General features: G+C 42.8%; 22 non-coding genes across 22 annotated transcripts; all 22 read left to right on the top strand.

Annotated features, from left to right (window-relative positions):
* Nucleotides 1–1,605: 1,605 nt before the first annotated feature.
* TRNAG-CCC lies at nt 1,606–1,677 on the top strand. The gene has a single exon. It is a non-coding gene; the product is annotated as a tRNA-Gly (tRNA).
* A 1,151-nt stretch (nt 1,678–2,828) lies between these two features.
* On the top strand, nt 2,829–2,900 carry TRNAG-UCC. Its single transcript has one exon. It is a non-coding gene; the product is annotated as a tRNA-Gly (tRNA).
* A 483-nt stretch (nt 2,901–3,383) lies between these two features.
* TRNAG-CCC lies at nt 3,384–3,455 on the top strand. Its single transcript has one exon. It is a non-coding gene; the product is annotated as a tRNA-Gly (tRNA).
* A 962-nt stretch (nt 3,456–4,417) lies between these two features.
* Nucleotides 4,418–4,489, top strand: TRNAG-UCC. Its single transcript has one exon. It is a non-coding gene; the product is annotated as a tRNA-Gly (tRNA).
* A 118-nt stretch (nt 4,490–4,607) lies between these two features.
* TRNAG-UCC lies at nt 4,608–4,679 on the top strand. Its single transcript has one exon. It is a non-coding gene; the product is annotated as a tRNA-Gly (tRNA).
* Nucleotides 4,680–4,797: 118 nt separating this feature from the next.
* TRNAG-UCC lies at nt 4,798–4,869 on the top strand. The gene has a single exon. It is a non-coding gene; the product is annotated as a tRNA-Gly (tRNA).
* Nucleotides 4,870–5,364: 495 nt separating this feature from the next.
* TRNAG-CCC lies at nt 5,365–5,436 on the top strand. Its single transcript has one exon. It is a non-coding gene; the product is annotated as a tRNA-Gly (tRNA).
* A 962-nt stretch (nt 5,437–6,398) lies between these two features.
* TRNAG-UCC lies at nt 6,399–6,470 on the top strand. The gene has a single exon. It is a non-coding gene; the product is annotated as a tRNA-Gly (tRNA).
* A 118-nt stretch (nt 6,471–6,588) lies between these two features.
* TRNAG-UCC lies at nt 6,589–6,660 on the top strand. Its single transcript has one exon. It is a non-coding gene; the product is annotated as a tRNA-Gly (tRNA).
* Nucleotides 6,661–7,155: 495 nt separating this feature from the next.
* Nucleotides 7,156–7,227, top strand: TRNAG-CCC. The gene has a single exon. It is a non-coding gene; the product is annotated as a tRNA-Gly (tRNA).
* A 962-nt stretch (nt 7,228–8,189) lies between these two features.
* On the top strand, nt 8,190–8,261 carry TRNAG-UCC. Its single transcript has one exon. It is a non-coding gene; the product is annotated as a tRNA-Gly (tRNA).
* Nucleotides 8,262–8,379: 118 nt separating this feature from the next.
* On the top strand, nt 8,380–8,451 carry TRNAG-UCC. The gene has a single exon. It is a non-coding gene; the product is annotated as a tRNA-Gly (tRNA).
* A 495-nt stretch (nt 8,452–8,946) lies between these two features.
* On the top strand, nt 8,947–9,018 carry TRNAG-CCC. Its single transcript has one exon. It is a non-coding gene; the product is annotated as a tRNA-Gly (tRNA).
* Nucleotides 9,019–9,980: 962 nt separating this feature from the next.
* TRNAG-UCC lies at nt 9,981–10,052 on the top strand. Its single transcript has one exon. It is a non-coding gene; the product is annotated as a tRNA-Gly (tRNA).
* A 118-nt stretch (nt 10,053–10,170) lies between these two features.
* Nucleotides 10,171–10,242, top strand: TRNAG-UCC. Its single transcript has one exon. It is a non-coding gene; the product is annotated as a tRNA-Gly (tRNA).
* Nucleotides 10,243–10,737: 495 nt separating this feature from the next.
* TRNAG-CCC lies at nt 10,738–10,809 on the top strand. Its single transcript has one exon. It is a non-coding gene; the product is annotated as a tRNA-Gly (tRNA).
* A 962-nt stretch (nt 10,810–11,771) lies between these two features.
* TRNAG-UCC lies at nt 11,772–11,843 on the top strand. Its single transcript has one exon. It is a non-coding gene; the product is annotated as a tRNA-Gly (tRNA).
* Nucleotides 11,844–11,961: 118 nt separating this feature from the next.
* TRNAG-UCC lies at nt 11,962–12,033 on the top strand. The gene has a single exon. It is a non-coding gene; the product is annotated as a tRNA-Gly (tRNA).
* Nucleotides 12,034–12,528: 495 nt separating this feature from the next.
* TRNAG-CCC lies at nt 12,529–12,600 on the top strand. The gene has a single exon. It is a non-coding gene; the product is annotated as a tRNA-Gly (tRNA).
* Nucleotides 12,601–13,562: 962 nt separating this feature from the next.
* TRNAG-UCC lies at nt 13,563–13,634 on the top strand. The gene has a single exon. It is a non-coding gene; the product is annotated as a tRNA-Gly (tRNA).
* A 118-nt stretch (nt 13,635–13,752) lies between these two features.
* Nucleotides 13,753–13,824, top strand: TRNAG-UCC. Its single transcript has one exon. It is a non-coding gene; the product is annotated as a tRNA-Gly (tRNA).
* A 495-nt stretch (nt 13,825–14,319) lies between these two features.
* On the top strand, nt 14,320–14,391 carry TRNAG-CCC. Its single transcript has one exon. It is a non-coding gene; the product is annotated as a tRNA-Gly (tRNA).
* Nucleotides 14,392–15,475: the final 1,084 nt, after the last annotated feature.

The raw sequence follows: 15,475 nt of genomic DNA on the forward strand, positions 1-15,475 counted from the left end.
CAAAGTTCCAAGACACAGAGTCACTGTATACAGCATAACTTGGGACCGATTAAAGTCAGGTAAGATCTCTTCTCCCCAGTGACTTACTGCTATTGGATGACTTTGGTTTGGACGGGGTGGATAAGGCCTCTTGAATTAACAGGTGTGGAAGTTTGGGAACCGAGATGTCCACTGCAAGCCAATTGTCCATCCTAATAGGAGGGATATCTAGGATCTTCCAGGCCTGGGGTAAGTCCTGCGGAGTACGTATAACGCAGCGGCGTCCGCTCCTGGCGAATGTGACACCGAACGGGTACAACCATTTATATAAAAGCTTGTTGCTTCTTAAGTGATCGGTCAATGGTTTTAGAATCCTGCGTTTCGATAGGGTTGATGAAGCGATGTCTTGGAACAGCAGGATGGATGAATCCCCAATTTTGAGGTCTGAGCTCTTGCGGGCTGCTTGCAGAATGGCCGCTGTATCCCTGTAGCTTAAAAGACCGCAGATCACATCTCTAGGGGCTTCACCCTCTTTAGGTGTAGGGCCCAGGGAGCGATGTATTCTTTCAATGACAATCTTTGCAGCTCTGTTATCTCCCAGCAGCTCGGCAAACAAAGATTTAGCAGCAGCTTCCAGATTATCTGGGGTAACAGATTCGTCTAGCCCCTTCATCCTTATGTTTTTGCGTCGGCTCCTGTTCTCTTGGTCCTCGATCATGAGGAAAGCAGAATTGAGAGAGGAGACTTGCGCTTCTATTGCCGTTATTATACCGGCGCTATGTGACACTATGTGGTCCTGTCGGGTCTCTAGTTGCTCGACCCGATTCCCCAGGGCGCGCATGTCGTGTCTCAGATCACGTACCTCCTGAAGCAGAGGAGCCAAAGCCTGGGATAATGTTTCCTTGAAGAAGGCTTTGGTGAGAGTGTCGGTATCTTTCTGTGTTGTTTCTTCCTCCGAAGTGTCTGTATAATCAGCGTCTCCATCTTCTTGTTCAGACTCCCGCTCAGCTTCTTTCTCCATGCGGCGGGCCGCCATCTTAGCTGCACGGGCCGGGGATAGTGCCGACTTCTTATTAAAGAATCTGTCCATATCTCCCTGACTTTTCTTGGATCTTGGGGTATCAGGGGCATCTCTGGATCTATCTCTGCCGATTTTGCCCATGTCGGATCAGCTGAAAGTGTGCAAAAGCAGTGTAATGTGGGTTTGATGGGAGAGAGCTCCTGCTCAGGCCTCCGTCTTGTTCAGCGGTTAGGCTCCGCCCCCCCCTTATCCAAGCATTTCAAGGCGAAAATATACTACAGCGTCAAAGGAAAACAAGTTGGGGCGAGTTATGGGGCTGGTGATATTACTTCCTTCCACAGATTTTAAAACTTACAAAAACTAGAATGCAAAAGAAAAATAATTATAGCTGAGTTTTGGGACATTGGTGGCATAGTGGAGCACAAAGTTTTCTTTTAAGCAATGAAGCAGTGTCCGATGCCCATTCAGCACACCTCTTTTCTCTGTTTTGGGGATTTGAAAGCTTTTTGTCATTTTCCTCCACAAACCTTCCTACTCCTTAAATGTTTATTCTGGACTTACAAAATGAAGTCTGTCAAAGTCAATGAAATAGAAGGTTGCTGTGGGCGTTGGTGGTATAGTGGTGAGCATAGCTGCTTCCCAAGCAGTTGACCCGGGTTCGATTCCCGGCCAACGCATAGGTTTTCTTAATTTGTGTGTTGCTAAGCGTCATCCTTGTGTGTTCAGTTCAAAGGTACCCATGCCCCAGAGCTCATTGACCTTTGTCACTCCAGCTGCTATAAAGCTACAACTCCAGCCATGCTCGGCTCTTTTTGTAAATCCCATACAAGTGAAATGAGAATTTTGTGAGTTGTAGTTCTAGAAACAGGGTCGGAGGTTGATGATCCCTAATGGAGAATTTCTTAAGTTGTCATATCAGAACAACTGCCAGAGGTTAATGGTTTCTGAGTACACGTTAGGCTAAAATTGATCAGAATGGAGGATTCAACCAAAAAGTTTGTTAGTCGGGAGAAACCGATGTGTATGACCACCTTAAGACTTGGTAAAAATATTTCATTGAAAAACTAGCTGATTTGTGTATGTTGGAGGTATAGTGGTGAGCCAATCTGTCTTTCAAGCACTGGAGCCGAGTTTGACTTCCGGCCAATGCATCTCTTCCCGACTTTTAAAGGATTTTGACATTTTACTGTAAATACCGCCATCCGTTTATTAAAGACTTAGAAAACAAAATGTAGTGTGTAAAAGCAAAGAAGTTCAGCTGAGTTGTGGGCCTTTGTGGTATAATGGTGAATAGCTGTCCTCCAAGAAATGTCTGAACTAGAAAAACTAACGTGTCAAAGCAAACGTAGAGCTGAGTTGTGGAAGTTGGAAGTATAATGGTGAGCATAGCCAGCTTCCTGGGGTTTTAAGGCTTAGAAAAAGCTAGTTTGTCAAAAGAAGCGAAGTAGAACAGTGTTTTGGTCATTGTTGTTGTAGTGGTGAGCATAGCTGCTTCCCAAGCAGTGGATCCAGGTGTGATTCCTTGCTAAGGCATAGCTCCTTGCCTTTGGTGGATTTCTAAGCTTTGTCCTAATCTTATTAAAACCTAGATAAACTAGAAAGACAAAAAATAGAATGTAAAGCTTTCCACAAGTGTGGGTGTTGGTGGTATAGTGGTGAGCATAGCTGCCGTCCAAGCAGTTGACCCTTGTTCGATTCCCGGCCAACGCAGTGCTTTCATTGTTTTATAGCGTGTTATCATCTTCTAAAATCCCCATCCTCTTCCTCCTTTTATCTAACACTTTGAAAAACTAGCATGCAGAAGCAAACACTGAGCCGATTTGTGTGGGTGTTGGTGGTATAGTGGTGAGCATAGCTGCCTTCCAAGCAGTTGACCCGGGTTCGATTCCCGGCCAACGCAGTGCTTTCACTGTTTTATAGGGTGTTATCATCTTCTAAAATGCCCATCCTCTTCATCCGTTTACCTAACACTATGAAAAACTAGCATGCAGAGCCGACTTGTGAGTGTTACTTGTGCATAGCTGTTATCCAAGCATTTCAAGGCGAAAATACACTACAGCGTCAAAGGAAAACAAGTTGGGGCGAGTTATGGGGCTGGTGATATTACTTCCTTCCACAGATTTTAAAACTTAGAAAAACTAAAATGCAAAAGAAAAATAATTATAGCTGAGTTTTGGGACATTGGTGGCATAGTGGAGCACAAAGTTTTCTTTTAAACAATGAAGCAGTGTCCGATGCCCATTCAGCGCACCTCTTTTCTCTGTTTTGGGGATTTGAAAGCTTTTTGTCATTTTTCTCCACAAACCTTCCTACTCCTTAAATGTTTATTCTGGACTTAGAAAATGAAGTCTGTCAAAGTCAAAGAAATAGAAGGTCGCTGTGGGCGTTGGTGGTATAGTGGTGAGCATAGCTGCTTCCCAAGCAGTTGACCCGGGTTCGATTCCCGGCCAACGCATAGGTTTTCTTAATTTGTGTGTTGCTAAGCGTCATCCTTGTGTGTTCAGTTCAAAGGTACCCATGCCCCAGAGCTCATTGACCTTTGTCACTCCAGCTGCTATAAAGCTACAACTCCAGCCATGCTCGGCTCTTTTTGTAAATCCCATACAAGTGAAATGAGAATTTTGTGAGTTGTAGTTCTAGAAACAGGGTCGGAGGTTGATGATCCCTAATGGAGAATTTCTTAAGTTGTCATATCAGAACAACTGCCAGAGGTTAATGGTTTCTGAGTACACGTTAGGCTAAAATTGATCAGAATGGAGGATTCAACCAAAAAGTTTGTTAGTCGGGAGAAACCGATGTGTATGACCACCTTAAGACTTGGTAAAAATATTTCATTGAAAAACTAGCTGATTTGTGTATGTTGGAGGTATAGTGGTGAGCCAATCTGTCTTTCAAGCACTGGAGCCGAGTTTGACTTCCGGCCAATGCATCTCTTCCCGACTTTTAAAGGATTTTGACATTTTACTGTAAATACCGCCATCCGTTTATTAAAGACTTAGAAAACAAAATGTAGTGTGTAAAAGCAAAAGAAGTTCAGCTGAGTTGTGGGCCTTTGTGGTATAATGGTGAATAGCTGTCCTCCAAGAAATGTCTGAACTAGAAAAACTAACGTGTCAAAGCAAACGTAGAGCTGAGTTGTGGAAGTTGGAAGTATAATGGTGAGCATAGCCAGCTTCCTGGGGTTTTAAGGCTTAGAAAAAGCTAGTTTGTCAAAAGAAGCGAAGTAGAACAGTGTTTTGGTCATTGTTGTTGTAGTGGTGAGCATAGCTGCTTCCCAAGCAGTGGATCCAGGTGTGATTCCTTGCTAAGGCATAGCTCCTTGCCTTTGGTGGATTTCTAAGCTTTGTCCTAATCTTATTAAAACCTAGATAAACTAGAAAGACAAAAAATAGAATGTAAAGCTTTCCACAAGTGTGGGCGTTGGTGGTATAGTGGTGAGCATAGCTGCCTTCCAAGCAGTTGACCCGGGTTCGATTCCCGGCCAACGCAGTGCTTTCACTGTTTTATAGTGTGTTATCATCTTCTAAAATCCCCATCCTCTTCCTCCCTTTACCTAACACTTTGAAAAACTAGCATGCAGTAGCAAACGCTGAGCCGACTTCTGTGGGTGTTGGTGGTATAGTGGTGAGCATAGCTGCCTTCCAAGCAGTTGACCTGGGTTCGATTCCCGGCCAACGCAGTGCTTTCACTGTTTTATAGTGTGTTATCATCTTCTAAAATCCCCATCCTCTTCCTCCCTTTACCTAACACTTTGAAAAACTAGCATGCAGAAGCAAACGCTGAGGCGACTTGAGTGGGCGTTGGTGGTATAGTGGTGAGCATAGCTGCCTTCCAAGCAGTTGACCCGATTTCGATTCCCGGCCAACGCAGTGCTTTCACTGTTTTATAGCGTGTTATCATCTTCTAAAATCCCCATCCTCTTCATCCGTTTACCTAACACTATGAAAAACTAGCATGCAGAAGCAAACGCTGAGCCGACTTGTGAGTGTTACTTGTGCATAGCTGTTATCCAAGCATTTCAAGGCGAAAATATACTACAGCGTCAAAGGAAAACAAGTTGGGGCGAGTTATGGGGCTGGTGATATTACTTCCTTCCACAGATTTTAAAACTTAGAAAAACTAAAATGCAAAAGAAAAATAATTATAGCTGAGTTTTGGGACATTGGTGGCATAGTGGAGCACAAAGTTTTCTTTTAAACAATGAAGCAGTGTCCGATGCCCATTCAGCGCACCTCTTTTCTCTGTTTTGGGGATTTGAAAGCTTTTTGTCATTTTTCTCCACAAACCTTCCTACTCCTTAAATGTTTATTCTGGACTTAGAAAATGAAGTCTGTCAAAGTCAAAGAAATAGAAGGTCGCTGTGGGCGTTGGTGGTATAGTGGTGAGCATAGCTGCTTCCCAAGCAGTTGACCCGGGTTCGATTCCCGGCCAACGCATAGGTTTTCTTAATTTGTGTGTTGCTAAGCGTCATCCTTGTGTGTTCAGTTCAAAGGTACCCATGCCCCAGAGCTCATTGACCTTTGTCACTCCAGCTGCTATAAAGCTACAACTCCAGCCATGCTCGGCTCTTTTTGTAAATCCCATACAAGTGAAATGAGAATTTTGTGAGTTGTAGTTCTAGAAACAGGGTCGGAGGTTGATGATCCCTAATGGAGAATTTCTTAAGTTGTCATATCAGAACAACTGCCAGAGGTTAATGGTTTCTGAGTACACGTTAGGCTAAAATTGATCAGAATGGAGGATTCAACCAAAAAGTTTGTTAGTCGGGAGAAACCGATGTGTATGACCACCTTAAGACTTGGTAAAAATATTTCATTGAAAAACTAGCTGATTTGTGTATGTTGGAGGTATAGTGGTGAGCCAATCTGTCTTTCAAGCACTGGAGCCGAGTTTGACTTCCGGCCAATGCATCTCTTCCCGACTTTTAAAGGATTTTGACATTTTACTGTAAATACCGCCATCCGTTTATTAAAGACTTAGAAAACAAAATGTAGTGTGTAAAAGCAAAAGAAGTTCAGCTGAGTTGTGGGCCTTTGTGGTATAATGGTGAATAGCTGTCCTCCAAGAAATGTCTGAACTAGAAAAACTAACGTGTCAAAGCAAACGTAGAGCTGAGTTGTGGAAGTTGGAAGTATAATGGTGAGCATAGCCAGCTTCCTGGGGTTTTAAGGCTTAGAAAAAGCTAGTTTGTCAAAAGAAGCGAAGTAGAACAGTGTTTTGGTCATTGTTGTTGTAGTGGTGAGCATAGCTGCTTCCCAAGCAGTGGATCCAGGTGTGATTCCTTGCTAAGGCATAGCTCCTTGCCTTTGGTGGATTTCTAAGCTTTGTCCTAATCTTATTAAAACCTAGATAAACTAGAAAGACAAAAAATAGAATGTAAAGCTTTCCACAAGTGTGGGCGTTGGTGGTATAGTGGTGAGCATAGCTGCCTTCCAAGCAGTTGACCCGGGTTCGATTCCCGGCCAACGCAGTGCTTTCACTGTTTTATAGTGTGTTATCATCTTCTAAAATCCCCATCCTCTTCCTCCCTTTACCTAACACTTTGAAAAACTAGCATGCAGAAGCAAACGCTGAGCCGACTTGTGTGGGCGTTGGTGGTATAGTGGTGAGCATAGCTGCCTTCCAAGCAGTTGACCCGGGTTCGATTCCCGGCCAACGCAGTGCTTTCACTGTTTTATAGCGTGTTATCATCTTCTAAAATCCCCATCCTCTTCATCCGTTTACCTAACACTATGAAAAACTAGCATGCAGAAGCAAACGCTGAGCCGACTTGTGAGTGTTACTTGTGCATAGCTGTTATCCAAGCATTTCAAGGCGAAAATATACTACAGCGTCAAAGGAAAACAAGTTGGGGCGAGTTATGGGGCTGGTGATATTACTTCCTTCCACAGATTTTAAAACTTAGAAAAACTAAAATGCAAAAGAAAAATAATTATAGCTGAGTTTTGGGACATTGGTGGCATAGTGGAGCACAAAGTTTTCTTTTAAACAATGAAGCAGTGTCCGATGCCCATTCAGCGCACCTCTTTTCTCTGTTTTGGGGATTTGAAAGCTTTTTGTCATTTTTCTCCACAAACCTTCCTACTCCTTAAATGTTTATTCTGGACTTAGAAAATGAAGTCTGTCAAAGTCAAAGAAATAGAAGGTCGCTGTGGGCGTTGGTGGTATAGTGGTGAGCATAGCTGCTTCCCAAGCAGTTGACCCGGGTTCGATTCCCGGCCAACGCATAGGTTTTCTTAATTTGTGTGTTGCTAAGCGTCATCCTTGTGTGTTCAGTTCAAAGGTACCCATGCCCCAGAGCTCATTGACCTTTGTCACTCCAGCTGCTATAAAGCTACAACTCCAGCCATGCTCGGCTCTTTTTGTAAATCCCATACAAGTGAAATGAGAATTTTGTGAGTTGTAGTTCTAGAAACAGGGTCGGAGGTTGATGATCCCTAATGGAGAATTTCTTAAGTTGTCATATCAGAACAACTGCCAGAGGTTAATGGTTTCTGAGTACACGTTAGGCTAAAATTGATCAGAATGGAGGATTCAACCAAAAAGTTTGTTAGTCGGGAGAAACCGATGTGTATGACCACCTTAAGACTTGGTAAAAATATTTCATTGAAAAACTAGCTGATTTGTGTATGTTGGAGGTATAGTGGTGAGCCAATCTGTCTTTCAAGCACTGGAGCCGAGTTTGACTTCCGGCCAATGCATCTCTTCCCGACTTTTAAAGGATTTTGACATTTTACTGTAAATACCGCCATCCGTTTATTAAAGACTTAGAAAACAAAATGTAGTGTGTAAAAGCAAAAGAAGTTCAGCTGAGTTGTGGGCCTTTGTGGTATAATGGTGAATAGCTGTCCTCCAAGAAATGTCTGAACTAGAAAAACTAACGTGTCAAAGCAAACGTAGAGCTGAGTTGTGGAAGTTGGAAGTATAATGGTGAGCATAGCCAGCTTCCTGGGGTTTTAAGGCTTAGAAAAAGCTAGTTTGTCAAAAGAAGCGAAGTAGAACAGTGTTTTGGTCATTGTTGTTGTAGTGGTGAGCATAGCTGCTTCCCAAGCAGTGGATCCAGGTGTGATTCCTTGCTAAGGCATAGCTCCTTGCCTTTGGTGGATTTCTAAGCTTTGTCCTAATCTTATTAAAACCTAGATAAACTAGAAAGACAAAAAATAGAATGTAAAGCTTTCCACAAGTGTGGGCGTTGGTGGTATAGTGGTGAGCATAGCTGCCTTCCAAGCAGTTGACCCGGGTTCGATTCCCGGCCAACGCAGTGCTTTCACTGTTTTATAGTGTGTTATCATCTTCTAAAATCCCCATCCTCTTCCTCCCTTTACCTAACACTTTGAAAAACTAGCATGCAGAAGCAAACGCTGAGCCGACTTGTGTGGGCGTTGGTGGTATAGTGGTGAGCATAGCTGCCTTCCAAGCAGTTGACCCGGGTTCGATTCCCGGCCAACGCAGTGCTTTCACTGTTTTATAGCGTGTTATCATCTTCTAAAATCCCCATCCTCTTCATCCGTTTACCTAACACTATGAAAAACTAGCATGCAGAAGCAAACGCTGAGCCGACTTGTGAGTGTTACTTGTGCATAGCTGTTATCCAAGCATTTCAAGGCGAAAATATACTACAGCGTCAAAGGAAAACAAGTTGGGGCGAGTTATGGGGCTGGTGATATTACTTCCTTCCACAGATTTTAAAACTTAGAAAAACTAAAATGCAAAAGAAAAATAATTATAGCTGAGTTTTGGGACATTGGTGGCATAGTGGAGCACAAAGTTTTCTTTTAAACAATGAAGCAGTGTCCGATGCCCATTCAGCGCACCTCTTTTCTCTGTTTTGGGGATTTGAAAGCTTTTTGTCATTTTTCTCCACAAACCTTCCTACTCCTTAAATGTTTATTCTGGACTTAGAAAATGAAGTCTGTCAAAGTCAAAGAAATAGAAGGTCGCTGTGGGCGTTGGTGGTATAGTGGTGAGCATAGCTGCTTCCCAAGCAGTTGACCCGGGTTCGATTCCCGGCCAACGCATAGGTTTTCTTAATTTGTGTGTTGCTAAGCGTCATCCTTGTGTGTTCAGTTCAAAGGTACCCATGCCCCAGAGCTCATTGACCTTTGTCACTCCAGCTGCTATAAAGCTACAACTCCAGCCATGCTCGGCTCTTTTTGTAAATCCCATACAAGTGAAATGAGAATTTTGTGAGTTGTAGTTCTAGAAACAGGGTCGGAGGTTGATGATCCCTAATGGAGAATTTCTTAAGTTGTCATATCAGAACAACTGCCAGAGGTTAATGGTTTCTGAGTACACGTTAGGCTAAAATTGATCAGAATGGAGGATTCAACCAAAAAGTTTGTTAGTCGGGAGAAACCGATGTGTATGACCACCTTAAGACTTGGTAAAAATATTTCATTGAAAAACTAGCTGATTTGTGTATGTTGGAGGTATAGTGGTGAGCCAATCTGTCTTTCAAGCACTGGAGCCGAGTTTGACTTCCGGCCAATGCATCTCTTCCCGACTTTTAAAGGATTTTGACATTTTACTGTAAATACCGCCATCCGTTTATTAAAGACTTAGAAAACAAAATGTAGTGTGTAAAAGCAAAAGAAGTTCAGCTGAGTTGTGGGCCTTTGTGGTATAATGGTGAATAGCTGTCCTCCAAGAAATGTCTGAACTAGAAAAACTAACGTGTCAAAGCAAACGTAGAGCTGAGTTGTGGAAGTTGGAAGTATAATGGTGAGCATAGCCAGCTTCCTGGGGTTTTAAGGCTTAGAAAAAGCTAGTTTGTCAAAAGAAGCGAAGTAGAACAGTGTTTTGGTCATTGTTGTTGTAGTGGTGAGCATAGCTGCTTCCCAAGCAGTGGATCCAGGTGTGATTCCTTGCTAAGGCATAGCTCCTTGCCTTTGGTGGATTTCTAAGCTTTGTCCTAATCTTATTAAAACCTAGATAAACTAGAAAGACAAAAAATAGAATGTAAAGCTTTCCACAAGTGTGGGCGTTGGTGGTATAGTGGTGAGCATAGCTGCCTTCCAAGCAGTTGACCCGGGTTCGATTCCCGGCCAACGCAGTGCTTTCACTGTTTTATAGTGTGTTATCATCTTCTAAAATCCCCATCCTCTTCCTCCCTTTACCTAACACTTTGAAAAACTAGCATGCAGAAGCAAACGCTGAGCCGACTTGTGTGGGCGTTGGTGGTATAGTGGTGAGCATAGCTGCCTTCCAAGCAGTTGACCCGGGTTCGATTCCCGGCCAACGCAGTGCTTTCACTGTTTTATAGCGTGTTATCATCTTCTAAAATCCCCATCCTCTTCATCCGTTTACCTAACACTATGAAAAACTAGCATGCAGAAGCAAACGCTGAGCCGACTTGTGAGTGTTACTTGTGCATAGCTGTTATCCAAGCATTTCAAGGCGAAAATATACTACAGCGTCAAAGGAAAACAAGTTGGGGCGAGTTATGGGGCTGGTGATATTACTTCCTTCCACAGATTTTAAAACTTAGAAAAACTAAAATGCAAAAGAAAAATAATTATAGCTGAGTTTTGGGACATTGGTGGCATAGTGGAGCACAAAGTTTTCTTTTAAACAATGAAGCAGTGTCCGATGCCCATTCAGCGCACCTCTTTTCTCTGTTTTGGGGATTTGAAAGCTTTTTGTCATTTTTCTCCACAAACCTTCCTACTCCTTAAATGTTTATTCTGGACTTAGAAAATGAAGTCTGTCAAAGTCAAAGAAATAGAAGGTCGCTGTGGGCGTTGGTGGTATAGTGGTGAGCATAGCTGCTTCCCAAGCAGTTGACCCGGGTTCGATTCCCGGCCAACGCATAGGTTTTCTTAATTTGTGTGTTGCTAAGCGTCATCCTTGTGTGTTCAGTTCAAAGGTACCCATGCCCCAGAGCTCATTGACCTTTGTCACTCCAGCTGCTATAAAGCTACAACTCCAGCCATGCTCGGCTCTTTTTGTAAATCCCATACAAGTGAAATGAGAATTTTGTGAGTTGTAGTTCTAGAAACAGGGTCGGAGGTTGATGATCCCTAATGGAGAATTTCTTAAGTTGTCATATCAGAACAACTGCCAGAGGTTAATGGTTTCTGAGTACACGTTAGGCTAAAATTGATCAGAATGGAGGATTCAACCAAAAAGTTTGTTAGTCGGGAGAAACCGATGTGTATGACCACCTTAAGACTTGGTAAAAATATTTCATTGAAAAACTAGCTGATTTGTGTATGTTGGAGGTATAGTGGTGAGCCAATCTGTCTTTCAAGCACTGGAGCCGAGTTTGACTTCCGGCCAATGCATCTCTTCCCGACTTTTAAAGGATTTTGACATTTTACTGTAAATACCGCCATCCGTTTATTAAAGACTTAGAAAACAAAATGTAGTGTGTAAAAGCAAAAGAAGTTCAGCTGAGTTGTGGGCCTTTGTGGTATAATGGTGAATAGCTGTCCTCCAAGAAATGTCTGAACTAGAAAAACTAACGTGTCAAAGCAAACGTAGAGCTGAGTTGTGGAAGTTGGAAGTATAATGGTGAGCATAGCCAGCTTCCTGGGGTTTTAAGGCTTAGAAAAAGCTAGTTTGTCAAAAGAAGCGAAGTAGAACAGTGTTTTGGTCATTGTTGTTGTAGTGGTGAGCATAGCTGCTTCCCAAGCAGTGGATCCAGGTGTGATTCCTTGCTAAGGCATAGCTCCTTGCCTTTGGTGGATTTCTAAGCTTTGTCCTAATCTTATTAAAACCTAGATAAACTAGAAAGACAAAAAATAGAATGTAAAGCTTTCCACAAGTGTGGGCGTTGGTGGTATAGTGGTGAGCATAGCTGCCTTCCAAGCAGTTGACCCGGGTTCGATTCCCGGCCAACGCAGTGCTTTCACTGTTTTATAGTGTGTTATCATCTTCTAAAATCCCCATCCTCTTCCTCCCTTTACCTAACACTTTGAAAAACTAGCATGCAGAAGCAAACGCTGAGCCGACTTGTGTGGGCGTTGGTGGTATAGTGGTGAGCATAGCTGCCTTCCAAGCAGTTGACCCGGGTTCGATTCCCGGCCAACGCAGTGCTTTCACTGTTTTATAGCGTGTTATCATCTTCTAAAATCCCCATCCTCTTCATCCGTTTACCTAACACTATGAAAAACTAGCATGCAGAAGCAAACGCTGAGCCGACTTGTGAGTGTTACTTGTGCATAGCTGTTATCCAAGCATTTCAAGGCGAAAATATACTACAGCGTCAAAGGAAAACAAGTTGGGGCGAGTTATGGGGCTGGTGATATTACTTCCTTCCACAGATTTTAAAACTTAGAAAAACTAAAATGCAAAAGAAAAATAATTATAGCTGAGTTTTGGGACATTGGTGGCATAGTGGAGCACAAAGTTTTCTTTTAAACAATGAAGCAGTGTCCGATGCCCATTCAGCGCACCTCTTTTCTCTGTTTTGGGGATTTGAAAGCTTTTTGTCATTTTTCTCCACAAACCTTCCTACTCCTTAAATGTTTATTCTGGACTTAGAAAATGAAGTCTGTCAAAGTCAAAGAAATAGAAGGTCGCTGTGGGCGTTGGTGGTATAGTGGTGAGCATAGCTGCTTCCCAAGCAGTTGACCCGGGTTCGATTCCCGGCCAACGCATAGGTTTTCTTAATTTGTGTGTTGCTAAGCGTCATCCTTGTGTGTTCAGTTCAAAGGTACCCATGCCCCAGAGCTCATTGACCTTTGTCACTCCAGCTGCTATAAAGCTACAACTCCAGCCATGCTCGGCTCTTTTTGTAAATCCCATACAAGTGAAATGAGAATTTTGTGAGTTGTAGTTCTAGAAACAGGGTCGGAGGTTGATGATCCCTAATGGAGAATTTCTTAAGTTGTCATATCAGAACAACTGCCAGAGGTTAATGGTTTCTGAGTACACGTTAGGCTAAAATTGATCAGAATGGAGGATTCAACCAAAAAGTTTGTTAGTCGGGAGAAACCGATGTGTATGACCACCTTAAGACTTGGTAAAAATATTTCATTGAAAAACTAGCTGATTTGTGTATGTTGGAGGTATAGTGGTGAGCCAATCTGTCTTTCAAGCACTGGAGCCGAGTTTGACTTCCGGCCAATGCATCTCTTCCCGACTTTTAAAGGATTTTGACATTTTACTGTAAATACCGCCATCCGTTTATTAAAGACTTAGAAAACAAAATGTAGTGTGTAAAAGCAAAAGAAGTTCAGCTGAGTTGTGGGCCTTTGTGGTATAATGGTGAATAGCTGTCCTCCAAGAAATGTCTGAACTAGAAAAACTAACGTGTCAAAGCAAACGTAGAGCTGAGTTGTGGAAGTTGGAAGTATAATGGTGAGCATAGCCAGCTTCCTGGGGTTTTAAGGCTTAGAAAAAGCTAGTTTGTCAAAAGAAGCGAAGTAGAACAGTGTTTTGGTCATTGTTGTTGTAGTGGTGAGCATAGCTGCTTCCCAAGCAGTGGATCCAGGTGTGATTCCTTGCTAAGGCATAGCTCCTTGCCTTTGGTGGATTTCTAAGCTTTGTCCTAATCTTATTAAAACCTAGATAAACTAGAAAGACAAAAAATAGAATGTAAAGCTTTCCACAAGTGTGGGCGTTGGTGGTATAGTGGTGAGCATAGCTGCCTTCCAAGCAGTTGACCCGGGTTCGATTCCCGGCCAACGCAGTGCTTTCACTGTTTTATAGTGTGTTATCATCTTCTAAAATCCCCATCCTCTTCCTCCCTTTACCTAACACTTTGAAAAACTAGCATGCAGAAGCAAACGCTGAGCCGACTTGTGTGGGCGTTGGTGGTATAGTGGTGAGCATAGCTGCCTTCCAAGCAGTTGACCCGGGTTCGATTCCCGGCCAACGCAGTGCTTTCACTGTTTTATAGCGTGTTATCATCTTCTAAAATCCCCATCCTCTTCATCCGTTTACCTAACACTATGAAAAACTAGCATGCAGAAGCAAACGCTGAGCCGACTTGTGAGTGTTACTTGTGCATAGCTGTTATCCAAGCATTTCAAGGCGAAAATATACTACAGCGTCAAAGGAAAACAAGTTGGGGCGAGTTATGGGGCTGGTGATATTACTTCCTTCCACAGATTTTAAAACTTAGAAAAACTAAAATGCAAAAGAAAAATAATTATAGCTGAGTTTTGGGACATTGGTGGCATAGTGGAGCACAAAGTTTTCTTTTAAACAATGAAGCAGTGTCCGATGCCCATTCAGCGCACCTCTTTTCTCTGTTTTGGGGATTTGAAAGCTTTTTGTCATTTTTCTCCACAAACCTTCCTACTCCTTAAATGTTTATTCTGGACTTAGAAAATGAAGTCTGTCAAAGTCAAAGAAATAGAAGGTCGCTGTGGGCGTTGGTGGTATAGTGGTGAGCATAGCTGCTTCCCAAGCAGTTGACCCGGGTTCGATTCCCGGCCAACGCATAGGTTTTCTTAATTTGTGTGTTGCTAAGCGTCATCCTTGTGTGTTCAGTTCAAAGGTACCCATGCCCCAGAGCTCATTGACCTTTGTCACTCCAGCTGCTATAAAGCTACAACTCCAGCCATGCTCGGCTCTTTTTGTAAATCCCATACAAGTGAAATGAGAATTTTGTGAGTTGTAGTTCTAGAAACAGGGTCGGAGGTTGATGATCCCTAATGGAGAATTTCTTAAGTTGTCATATCAGAACAACTGCCAGAGGTTAATGGTTTCTGAGTACACGTTAGGCTAAAATTGATCAGAATGGAGGATTCAACCAAAAAGTTTGTTAGTCGGGAGAAACCGATGTGTATGACCACCTTAAGACTTGGTAAAAATATTTCATTGAAAAACTAGCTGATTTGTGTATGTTGGAGGTATAGTGGTGAGCCAATCTGTCTTTCAAGCACTGGAGCCGAGTTTGACTTCCGGCCAATGCATCTCTTCCCGACTTTTAAAGGATTTTGACATTTTACTGTAAATACCGCCATCCGTTTATTAAAGACTTAGAAAACAAAATGTAGTGTGTAAAAGCAAAAGAAGTTCAGCTGAGTTGTGGGCCTTTGTGGTATAATGGTGAATAGCTGTCCTCCAAGAAATGTCTGAACTAGAAAAACTAACGTGTCAAAGCAAACGTAGAGCTGAGTTGTGGAAGTTGGAAGTATAATGGTGAGCATAGCCAGCTTCCTGGGGTTTTAAGGCTTAGAAAAAGCTAGTTTGTCAAAAGAAGCGAAGTAGAACAGTGTTTTGGTCATTGTTGTTGTAGTGGTGAGCATAGCTGCTTCCCAAGCAGTGGATCCAGGTGTGATTCCTTGCTAAGGCATAGCTCCTTGCCTTTGGTGGATTTCTAAGCTTTGTCCTAATCTTATTAAAACCTAGATAAACTAGGGGGGCGGAGCTAGCGCCGGTCTGAGATGGCCGCACTTCACTGAGCTCTGTGAACACCGATCTCTTCAAACAGCGATATTAGCCATCATATGACCTGAATCGAGCCGAAAATGGTGAAGATCGGGAACGCAAGGACTGGAGATCACTCTGCAGCTGGCAAAG

The sequence above is a fragment of the Bufo gargarizans genome, unplaced genomic scaffold, assembly GCF_014858855.1.
Source record: "Bufo gargarizans isolate SCDJY-AF-19 unplaced genomic scaffold, ASM1485885v1 fragScaff_scaffold_377_pilon, whole genome shotgun sequence".
Classification (NCBI taxonomy): Eukaryota; Metazoa; Chordata; class Amphibia; order Anura; family Bufonidae; genus Bufo; species Bufo gargarizans.